Source organism: Herpailurus yagouaroundi, unplaced genomic scaffold (assembly GCF_014898765.1).
Source record: "Herpailurus yagouaroundi ecotype Mexico unplaced genomic scaffold, PumYag 64114, whole genome shotgun sequence".
NCBI lineage: Eukaryota > Metazoa > Chordata > Mammalia > Carnivora > Felidae > Herpailurus > Herpailurus yagouaroundi.
Window position 1 is genome coordinate 1 of NW_024417478.1, and position 12,354 is coordinate 12,354.

The window sequence follows — 12,354 nt, forward strand, 5'->3', positions numbered from 1 at the left end:
GTTAGAAGAGATGCAGAAATTATTGATTTTCTTAGGGTGATAATGGTGTTGTGCTATCTTGGAAAATGTTTTTAATTTTAGAAGAGGCATGCTGAAATTTTAGGGACGAAGAGTCATGACTCTTGGGACTTAATTCCAAACGGTTCAAAGAAAAAAGCACACATGTACACAAATATCCACTCACGCGTGTGCGTATCTAGATAAATCCAATGTGGCAAAAATGTTGCTAACTATTGTAAATGTATGGCAAGTTATGGGACTCATTACTCCAGCAGCCGCTGCCTGGTTAAAAATGTGGGCTTTGTTGTGAAAGCCACTGGTTGTTTTATAATATTCAGCGTCACGACATTCCGGAATTATAAATCAAAATTCAGCGTTATTTTGAAGGGAAGAAAAAGCAACTAAGTTGCATAACACTCTGTTGAAGGGTAAGGGAGACAACACTGGATAAGGAAAGGACAGGACTGGAGAGTTAAATCCAGGGGCTAGAATGTCACAAACATGGCCTTCCATCACACATGCCCCTGTGGCTTAGAAAAGTGAACCAAGTTTACGTTTTTATTTTTGTTTCGTTGTGGTTTTGTGTTTGCTGACATTCATCTGCTTTCCTTGTCCATTTTTAACTGCAGGAAACGGACACCTGAATATCTCACAGCCGTTGTACTTCTATCCTAGAGGATATGGGCCTGTTCCCAAACTGGCAACCGTTAGCACAGCTCTCCCTGGTCTGCTATAGACAGTGCACAAAGTTACTAAAGCCTGTTTCTTGTTTATTGCACAGAAGGGCCATCCATCACCCAAGGCACATCCAAACATACAATTGGAACTTGAAGAAAGAGATGTTTGGCTAACTGTATCTTATACCTATAATATCCATGCAAGTGAAATGCCCCGTTTCCTGGATGGATATGCATTTATTTTACTACTCCTAAAGTGATTGATATATGGATGACTTTTAAGGAGTAAATTTTAGTGCCTGTCTATAAAATATAGCTCCTGAAAATACAAATTTATTATCACAGGCCCTGATCTCTGTTCTGTTACAGCTAAAAGTAGAATCTGCTATTCTCCGATTTTGGTCTCCATCAAGTTTCGGTTCCCAGTATGAAAGTTTCTGTACAATCAGTCTTCTTTTTTCTTAAGTTCTTTCAAATTAAAAGTCACTCATGTGTGTGTGTGTGTGTGTGTGTGTGTGTGTGTGTGTGTGTGTGTGAGTGTGAGTAGGGGGGAGAGAGAAAACGAAAGAGCAAGAGAAGAGTGCACAGATAATTTTTATGTTTGATTGTCATTCATCGAGACACAGTTTATCAAAAGCGTTGGGAGATCCAGGTTAGTTTGTCTATTCAGTCATTCATTTATTCATTCATTTGTTCATTTGTTCACCCTTTTGTTTATTTATTAGACATTTGATGCATTCATTAAATATTTTTTGAGTATCCATTCTGTGGCAGGCCCACACTGGGAACATAGAAATGGATAAGACGAGCTTCTCCACTGTAAGAAATTCCTAATCGAGTAGAGAAGACAGCAAAGTCCAGAGATTTCCATGGGCTGCTCAGGTTTAAGAGAGAAATAGTTCCCAATTCATCCTTGGAGGCCAGAGGGGTGGGTTCTCTATGTGCCATTTTCTGGATCTCACTGCCCTTCTTTGTATCTCAGTTCCTGTGGATCTACAGTGGGGGAAATGTTTTAATTGTGGGGGACTGTGGTGAAAACTTAGAGATAATCAGTGAAAGTAATCTAGAAATTTTGAAAGGCCCGGGCATGTGGAGAACTTTTTACTGTCATCGTGGTTGTGTCCTTGTGAACGGAAAGGTTGGGGGACAGTTCCATCCATGATCAACCACTCTCCTCACTTGACTTGAAACCAAGTAGAATATTTGGATGAATGAGGTACAAAACTTGTGCTTGCTACAGGATAGTTTGAATCCAGGTACTCTCTTGGACATTCCAAATGATGGCTTTCCATAATAACAGGTTATTTAGATGGGGGGCCTGTTCTGAGAAGAGAGCCATCACCACAGATAATTTTGTTTTACGTCAGAAAGACCTCTCTGGGGGCACCTGGGTGGCTCAATCAGTTAAGCATTGGACTTAAGCCCATGTCACGATCTCACGGGGTTCATGAGTTTGAGCCCCCCCCCCCCCCATCTGCTCTGTGCTGACAGCTCCGAGCCTGGAGCCCACTTCGGGTTCTGGGTCTCCTACGCTCTCTGCCCCTCCCCCCACTCATGCTCTGTCTCTCTCTGTCTCTGTCTCTCTCTCTCAAAAGTAAAGATCAAACAAAAATTAAAAATAAATACATAAATAAATATTTTTTAAAAATAAAGATAAAGAAAGCCCTCCCCTTGGAGCCTGGCAAAGATTTATTTACCGAACATTCTCTCTACCTTCTTCTTAGCTCAATACTGCATAGAAGCCTCAAATGCCAGACTGTCAGTGGGTCTCATATCTTTGGAGCATATGAAAATTCATTAAATATGTTTTTTCTTGTTAATCTCTCTTTTATTACGGGGGACGTCTAGCCAAGAACTTCGAAGGAAATTTATCTGTTTACCCTACAGTTCTGTGAGCCAGCCGGGAGATACCGAAACACCGTACTCACTGTGCAGCCTGCAGACAAGATTCTAGAAAACTGACAGAAGCCAGCAGAAGGTAAGAATTCTTACCAAAGTCAGCTCTCCTGGATTTCTTTCTATGCCCAGGAGAGAGGAAGGTAAAAAGTTTTTGTCCCTTCTTTTTCTACATTTAGATGAGCAGGAGAAAGGATTTGTGGAATTAGTTCTTTGGGTATAGCAACTTTCCTAAAGATTCGTTACTGAGTACTGCTGTTTTCTATTGATCCTCTTACTCCCACAGATGGTTTTATATAGATATAGATATATAGATAGATATAGATATAGATATAGATATAGATATAGATATATAGATATATAGATATATAGATATTGGCCTGTCTTTTGTGTTTGTCCTAAGAAGGAAAACCATGAGGTTTTGCTTTTGTCTTGTTCAGTGTTCTGAGAGCTTGGCATTGTGAGCAGGAAGAATATTCTCTGTAGCCTCTACCGTCTGAAAGGTGCATATATGTGAGAGCATCTGGTGGCCGGTCAACTAGAATTTTGAGACACGATGTCACAAGCCAGTGTTCTTTTTGTCTGGCTGTGCCAGCTCTCAGGGGAGTTTGTCATAAGGGGACCCAGTGCATGAAGGGACTTCGTCATCTCAATCTCTGTTGTCTTGTTAGTACTGGAAAGGTCCCATTCTAGGAGTGGCTGCCCCATGTCACAGATTGGCGGGTCCATGATTGGAAGTGTCTCATGTTCCCGTGAGAAATGGGAGACATCATTTTCACTACACAATTCTTACCCCCTGTGACAATGAAGGCCTTTGCTTTCTGAGACTAACTGTGGGAGTAGACTTTCTGGATCTTGTGATGGCTGCATTTTTTGCACTCTTTGTGCGATGCCTCTTGTGTCCTTGGTTAAGCCATAAAAAGGCTTATTGACTTGAGTGGCTATTGAGATTAATGGATCCTACTCATCGCTGGCCTGACGATGGCTCCTTTGAATTGGAAAAACTAAATATATTTCTTAAAGTTTACTTATATTTAATTTTTAAAGAGAGATTGAGGATAAGGGGGAGGAAGAGAGGTAAAGAGAGAGAATCCCAAGCAGGCTCTGCACTGTGAGCACAGAGCCCACCACGGGGCTTGAACTCATGACTGTGACCTGAGCCGAAATCGAGTCTGGATGCTTAACCATCTGAGCCACCGGGTGCCCCAAAACTTCTGTATTTAAAGAAAAAGAAAGTAACTGATCACTATTTTAGTTTATCTTTATAATAATTTATAATGATGCAAGATGCCGTAATAGGAATAAAATTATTCTTTAACTGTCAAAAAAGAAAAAGAAAAAGAAAAAGAAAGTTAGACCACTGTCATCCTAAACGATTGTCTTATTGACAATTAAACAATTAACAATTGTTTTATTGACAATTAAAAGGTGGCTACAAAAAACAAAATAAATGAAAGAACAGGAATTAAACATAGAACAAAAGTAAAGTCTATGTCCAACATAAATTCCCTTTCTTAAAATCTGGCCCCTACTCTTCAGCAAATTCCCTTAACTCCCCAAATTCCTCCACCTTCCCCAGAAAATCCCTGAAACACCCAGCTGCCTAGTTTAACTTGCCTTTAACGCCAAGATTTACAGAGAGCACTCCCCTCTAATCTCCAGGCCTGGGGTATACAGATTACTTGTGTAAATGCTAAAAGCCAGGAAGTAAATTTTGCAGAAGCACCTGGGATGTCAGACTTTGCCAGCTTCAGGTCTTCCTGGGCGGCGTCCTTGGCAGGTCCTAGACCTCCAGCTAAAGAATTCATGTGCCTGGACGGCAGAACGTAGAAATCTTTCCATTTCCATCATAGGGTCTTTCTCCCTGATATAGAAAGGCAAATTCAAAGTAGTGTGCTTGAATGCGCAAATTGATCTCTAAGCATAATAATGAAAAAGGCTACCTAATTCTTTACAGAAGGGTGGCAGGAATGCACACGAAAAAGACTTACAACCAACAATTCTTTTGTTTTGTTTTAATTCCAGTACAGCTAACATAGTTATATTAAATTCAACCATTCTTAATTTACAACTTGACTCTAGAAAAACAAAAGCGTAACTCTGAAAGCAACACGAAACCCACTCAGACCCTTTCCTATTTGCTTTCACATATTTGCAAGATCTTGTAAGACATCAGGATACTGGAAACAAAATTGTCTTGCACTTAAGAAAAAGAAAGAAAACTTTAAATAATACTTATCCTAAACTTTTTTTTCCTAAACTTCTGATAATAGACAAATGTACCCCAAAAGTCTGAGGAAAAACTTGCATTCTTTTTCTGTTCTTGAACTTGTAAATCATCATGTCTTTGAAATACAAACATAGCCCACAAACTTCTGAGAATGAAGGGAAAAATAAGATAAAGAGGCCTTTCAAAAAAAATACAAACTGCTAAAAGGGCCCCCTTGCCCATACTCTAGACCAGAACCTTTTTTTTTTTTTTTTAACGTTTATTCATTTTTGAGAGACAGAGAGAGACAGCGTGAGTGGGGTAGGAGCAGAGAGAGAAGGAGACACAGGATCCCAAGCAGGGTCCAGGCTCTGACCTGTCAGCCCAGAGCCCGACGCGGGGCTCAAACCCACGAACTGTGAGATCAAGACCTGAGCCGAAGTCGGACGCCCAACCGAGTGAGCCACCCAGGCGCCCCTAGACCGCAAACTTTTAACATTACTTCCAGGGACAAATGCAAATCTTAAAAGTCTTCTGCACAAATAGTAAAAAGCTTTAGCCATCTGAACAGATAAACTTAACTTATTGTAGCTGTTACTTATTAACTAGTGAGTTTTATGTTATTTTAAAACGGAAGGTATAAGATGCGTTTGTCTGTATATATGTCTGTGTATATATGCTATAGATATGGTATTGGCAATATTAATTTGTAAAAGAGCTCCATTCAATTGACTTAAGAATAAGCACTTGCAAATTATTGCAAAAAGTCTCAGAAATAGGAACTAAACCAAATGTTTTTCAAGTTCATATAATCTAGAATAATTTTTGGCAAATAAAAGTTGAAGATTGTTGGTTTGATTAGAACAAGCATGTCTTTAGGGTTATCGGCATTAAGTATAAAGCTTCTATTCCACATGGGTTTACTAATCAAACAAGTTTATGAAATCTCTGTTAAATATTTGTCAACCAGAAAAATAACTTGGGGTGATGACTGACACTGTCTAATATATAACAAAGTTTTTTGTAACTTATCTAAACATGGTTGTTGAGAACAAATGAATTAAAATGGATGAAAGACCTAAATGTGGGACAGGAATCCATCAGAATCCTAGAGGGGAACACAGGCAGCAACCTCTTTGACCTCTGCTATAGCAACTTCTTACTAGACATGTTGCCAGAGGCAACAGAAACAAAAGCAAAAATGAACTATTGGGACCTCATCAAGATAAAAACCTTCTGCACTGCAAAGGAAACAATCCACAAAACTAAAAGGCAACCTATGGAATGGGAAAAGATATTTGCAAATGACATATCAGATAAAGGGTTAGTATCCAAAATCTATAAAGAACTTAGCAAACTCAACACCCAGTAAGCAAATAATCCAGTGAAGAAATGGGCAGAAGACATGAATAGACAGTTTCCAAAGAAGACATCCAGATGGCTAACGGACACATGAAAAGATGCTCCATATCGCTCATCGTCAGGGAAATACAACCCAAAACCACAATGAGATATCAAGTCACACCTGTCAGAATGGCTAGAATTAACAACACAAGAAACAACAGGTGTTGGTGAGGATGCAGAGAAAGGGAAACCCTCTTGTACTATGGGTGGGAATGCAAACTGGTGCAGCCACTCTGGAGAATAGTATGGAGGTTCCTCAAAAAACTAAAAATACAACTACCCTATGATCCAGCAATTGCAGTACTAGGTATTTACCCCAAAATACAAAAATACAGAATTGAAGAGGTGCATGCACCCCGATGTTTGTAGCAGCACTATCAACAATAGCCAAACTATGGAGAGAACCCAAATGTCCATTGACTGATGGATGGATAAAGAAGATGTGGCATATATGTACAGTGGAATATTGCTCAGGCATCAAAAAGAATGAAATTCTGCCATTTGCCACAACGTGGATGGAAATTGAGTGTATTATGCTAAGTGAAATAAGTTAGGCAGAGAAAGACAAACATCCTATGATTTCACTCATATGTGGAATTTAAGAAACAAAACAGATGAACAAATGGGAAGAAGGGGAAAAAGAGAGAGGTAAACAAACCACAAGAGACTCTTAAAGATAGAGAACAAACTGAGGGTTGATGGAGCGGTGTGGGTGGGGGATGGGCTAGATGGGTGACGGGCACTAAGGAGGGCGCTTGTTGGGATGAGCACCGGGTGTTGTGTGTAAGTGATGAATCACTGAATTCTATTCCTGAAACCAATATTGCATTGTATGTTAATTAGAATTTCAATAAAAATTTCAAAAGAAGAAAAGAACAAAAGATGTAAATGACATAAGAGTTTTTAGGTGATTTTTTTTAGCAGTGATATTTTATGTTATGTCTACTTCAAAATAGTTACCCAAATCTCCCCCGTGACTTCCACTGTTGAGTTTTATTAACTTAAACCAAATGATAGAATTGCGTTAATGTCTAGATCATTTCCAAATACGATAATACACTGAAAAATTAAGGCTAAGGAAGTGTAAGTTTACCTACCTTTGGCCTCTTTTTACAAAAGAACTAAAGATATTTGGCTTTATTGGTAAAAATGTCCACTTTTTTGGCCCACATTTTAAAAAATGAACTGTGAGGAAATGAATGTTTCTAGAAATTATGAAATGTATTCATAAATTTGCCAATCTAAAGAATACTGGAATAACAGACCACAAATTAAAGTTTCTAAGGGATAAACGTTCTTTTTCTTTAAAGATTTTATTTTAAGTAATCTCTACACTCAGTGTGGAGCTCAAACTCACAACCCCGAGGTCAAGAATTGCATGTTCCACCAACTGAGCCAGCCAGGTACCCCTCTAAGGGTTAAAAATTCTAATTAATATATTTAACTCAAGCTACTAGAAATAATAAGAGAAACAACTCTGTATACAAGGTAAGTGGGATGTATGTTTTTGGTAAGAAAGATGGTGAGGAATGAGGATGCATTTTTGTTGAGGGAAAAGAAAGTAATTTTGTTCTAAAGTAAAGCTGATTATTTCTGAATAGGAAATAAAACAAGGCACAAACTAGAATAGACACAGGAACTTATAGAAGGTTTTTGAGAAAGGAATCTTGGGAAAGAAATTTTACGTGTGATTAAGCTGGATGAAATTGAATGAATTTGTTGTAAGGGTTTTAAAAATAAGCTTTAATATCAATAATGTACTCGCGTAAAACTGGAACTTAATTTTCTTTCATCTGCTAAAAGGACAAAGTTGTTTGGACTATTGGTCTGCCTCTGATAAGAGATTATGAAAGGTTTTCCTTTACCTTTTATACTAATCTGCCTAGAAAACAAGGATTCTATATTTTGCCAAAATAATTTCCTGTGTTTACCAGGTCTTTGATTACTAAAGTAAACCTAGTCCTCTTAATATTAAAAGAGCTAAGTTTTGCTTAGAATTATGTAGTCTTCTATATTTGCCTGTGAAGTCTTTGTCGCTTTGGTTAAATAGATAACGAAGTATTGTTTCGATCTTATTTAGCGAAATGTTTTAAACACTTTTTGATGTATTTGACAAACTTCCGCAAAATCAAATTTTAAAGTCTTTGACCTCAAACTAACTTTGGGAAATATCAGAGGGTCCCTGGGACGCCTCAAAGGATTCGTCTCTGTCCTTGTAAAAAGAGAGATGTTACCCTAATTAGACTTACGTGACATATTAAATTACATGGGAAGTGCTGTTAGTAAGTGGTGATAAAGCTTCCTAGGTTATATGGTATGGGTGAATGTTATTAATACTGTTCTAAAAATTGTATAAGATTCATAAAATTCTGACATGTCCTGGTATATTGTTATTAGTCATAATGCTAATTATTATCTTAAAATATTGTGTGTCACAGAAACAGCCAAATTTCCTTATCAGTTACGTTGTAATGAGCTCTTACCAAATCTTTAATCACGGCCATTTCAAGTCTTTTGTCATTTATAGATATTGTTTAGCTAAGATGCTTTTATAAAAGCTTCCTGCAAATGTGTTTCATTTACAGAGAAATTCATGGAAAGGAATATAACAGGCAAGGTAGAATACAAGTTCCTGATAACTTTTAGATCATACTACTGAACTGAGTAAGAATTTATAGAACCCTAAAGGAGAAACTGATGCCTCCGTAGAACTTCTAACAGAAGATCAGGATCAACCAGAATTAATTACACGGAACTGAGGATGATTATAATTTTTATGACTTTTTATTTAAAACATTGCTGGGCTTTTTTAAAAAGCTTTTTTATTTTATTTTATTTGTTTGTTTGTTTGTTTTTAAGTTTACTTATTTATTTATTTGGGGAGAGGGAGAGAGAGACAGAGAATCCCAGGCAGGCTCAGCACTGTCAGCACAGAACCCAATGAGGGGCTCGAACTCACGAACCATAAGATCGTGGCCTAAGCTGAAGTCAGACGCTTAACTGACTGAGTCACCCAGGCACCCCTAAGGTTTATTTATTTATTTTGAGAGAGAGAGAGAAAGAGAGAGAGCACACACACACACACACACTCACACACGTGTGCATGAGTGTGGGGGCGGGGGGGGAGGGGCAGAAAACAAGGGAGAGAGAGATGATCCCAAGCAGGCTCCACACTGTCAGTGCTGAGCCCAACTTGGGGCTCAAACTCATGAGCCGTGGGATCATGACCTAAGCCAAAATCCCAAGTCAGAGACTTGACCAACTGAGGTGCCCCCAACATTGCTGGGCTTTTTAATGGTTTGCTTTCCAGATTTAAGGAAAACTTTTTTTCTTTTCTCTTAAGCTACTTGTAACTTAGAGTAAAGATAAAACATTTATCTTTTTCTCCCTATCTGATCCCTCCAGAATTTACAAACTCTCAATGAATATTTTTATATTTTCATGGCAGTACAGTTATTTCATAAATTCAGTAAGAATCTCTTCTTCTTGTAATAGGACATGCCTGGAAACTTTGGTTATATTATGAAGACTTCAACTGGAATGTCATATTTGAGAGAGGCATGCACACATTCAGGTACGCCACACAGCTTTAAGGAACTAGAGTTGATTTTATGGAACCAATAAAGCTCCTTGGAAATATTGGCCCAGTACCTTGCTTACAGGGTTCCCAGCAGCCTTACCAAGTGATTAAGGAAGGCCGCTTTCTGGCTGGCCCAGGAACCTCAGGGTGTTTGGGGGACTTCAAGGAGAGAGGCATTTTCCCACATCTATAGATATTATAGGCAAGTCTAATGGCAAGTCCTTGGCTTGGCTTCTTAGCCTCGAGAGGCTTTTAGAAGTCCAACCTGAGGGGCACCTGGGTGGCTCAGTCGGTTGAGTGTCCGACTCGATTTGGGCTCAGGTCATGATCCCAGGGTTGTGGGATCGAGCCCCATGTCAGGCTCTGCACCGAGCATAGAGCCTGCTTAAGATTCTCTCTCTCTCCCTCTGCCCCTCTCCTCTGCTTTTCCTCTCTCCTTAAAATAGAATTAAAAAAAAAAAAAAAGTCCAACCTGAAATTCCGTGTGGAAAGTTCCAGTAAAGTAGATTAAAAGATTCTATGTCAATTGCTATTTTGCTGCAATTATGTAAATAATCGAGCCAAGTTCAGAAAACCAGACTTAATTTGCAAACAAATTAGTCTTACTATGCTTATCACTGATAAGAAATGTGGATGATTGTAGAGAGAAAGATTATATTTCATTAGAAAGTATAACATGTACTTGTGGATTTTAGATTCTAGTTTTGTTCATTGTCTTTGAAATTTTGCTTTCTACCTGCAGACTGGACTAGATCCTGAATTCTTTTCGTTTCCTCTAGTGTTTGGCTACGACTCTCCAAACCAACATGTCCAAGTTTTCTCCCACCCTTTCTAAGTTGAAATTATCGGGAACTAAAACTACACTTTCTCCAAAGCCATGCAAGCTAGTTAGACAACGTGATCTCAACGTCAGAGAAATCGCAAGAGCTCAGGTATAGACCGTCTCCATGCGTGTTGCTGTATGGGCCACTCACAAAGATCACCAGAGACATTCAAACTACAAACCGGGAAAATCTGTCAAATTGCCACCGCCAGCCCTCGCTCCATCTGAAGACGCTTTGAGCTGGACATCGACAACTCTTCTCCACTGGCTGCCTTCGAAACTCAGAAACTGAGATGGTAGTCTGCTCCGATCATTAACCATTGCTTTCGTTGCCATAGAAATGCCTCTTTCTAAATACCCGATTGCTTGTGCAATATAGGCCTAACTTTGGGAGCTCAATTGCACTAATGCCTTCTGAAATGAGTCACAACTGTTCTCAGAGATATAGAGCAATCTACTGCTTAGCTACTAACCCGATTCTGCTCACCACAGCCATCAGCTCAGCTTTTAATATGTGAAACTCTCAGGGAAGTTTCAGAGGAGAGAACTGATGGGGTTCGGGGCAGTTTACCCCAAAACGTGCCACTTTGGCATGTGGGTTGTTTAGAGCTGAAGACGATAAAGGCCCCAGACTCAAGAAGAGCTTTACCTCCCCCTCAACTGCCTAAAAATTTTTAGATGGGGAACCTGTACCAGAAAGAGAGCTATTACCAAAAGTAACGTGTTTTTTTTGTTTGTTTGTTTTTTGTTTTTTACATAGGACACTTTCTCTGCCTCTCTGCCCGTGAATTGTCTTCATCCCATTGGATGTCCCAAACCACTACCCTCTTCTCCACAGTCCAGGACTGCATGTAAGCCTCAATTGCCTGACCGACTGGGTCTCATATCTTTGGGGCCTCTGTATGTATAAAATTAAATTAAATTTGTTATTCTCCTATTCATCTCTCCTCCCCCGTGGGGGGGGGGTGTCTAGAAGAGTAGAGGGACATTTGTGTTTCTTCCTCTGTACAACCCTGAGGAATCCTTCACTTGGCCCAATAAATGCCTCGTTTAGACGAGATCTTTTGTTTGTCCCTGGTGCTCCGCCTCCATGTTATTCTGCTGATATTTACAAGGTCGGCCGTCTGCGTAGATTGTCATGTTGTACCATCTGTGTTGGTTAGTCCTCAATCATTTTGCAGTTTTTACCATCTATAAGCACTTATTTGCAACGTGTGCCTTTCTGTCTTTCAAACTAGATGTCACTTCTCAAAAGTACCGTCTCACTCCTCTCAGCATTCCGTAGTTCTCACACATGCATTCATTTCTTCACCCAGTTAGCAGTGACGAAGCACTCATCGTAAGCTAAGACATTAAGCTAAATGCTTCATTTTCTCACTTAAAACCTAAAACAACTATTTAGGGAGGTACTGCCATGATCCCCATTTTACACCTTTGAAACTGAGGCTGTGGAGTGGAGAAGACAAAACTTTCCCCTCTAGCCTTCCAGGTTCTTGACTGAGACGTTCTTGTAATAAGAAACCAGATTGGGGTGCCTGGGGGGCTCATTCGGTTGAGTGCCTGACTCTTGATTTCAGCTCAGGTCGTGATCCCAGGGTCATGGGCCTGAGCCCCGGGCTGGGCTCCATGCTGAACGTGGAGTTTGCTTAAAATTCTCTCTCTGTCCCTCTGCCCCTCTCCCTTGCTCTCTCTCTCTCTCTCTCTCTCTCTCAAATAAATAAACAAATAAATAAAAATTTAAAAATTAAAAAACAGACAAACAGGA

At 39.4% G+C, this 12,354-nt stretch overlaps 1 long non-coding RNA gene across 1 annotated transcript; it reads left to right on the forward strand.

Annotated features, from left to right (window-relative positions):
* The first annotated feature begins 2,537 nt into the window (after positions 1-2,537).
* Positions 2,538-11,612, forward strand: LOC121024376 (uncharacterized). Its single transcript, XR_005787687.1, has 4 exons — positions 2,538-2,655; positions 9,682-9,760; positions 10,509-10,885; positions 11,350-11,612. It is a non-coding gene; the product is annotated as an uncharacterized LOC121024376 (long non-coding RNA).
* The last annotated feature ends 742 nt before the right edge of the window (positions 11,613-12,354 follow it).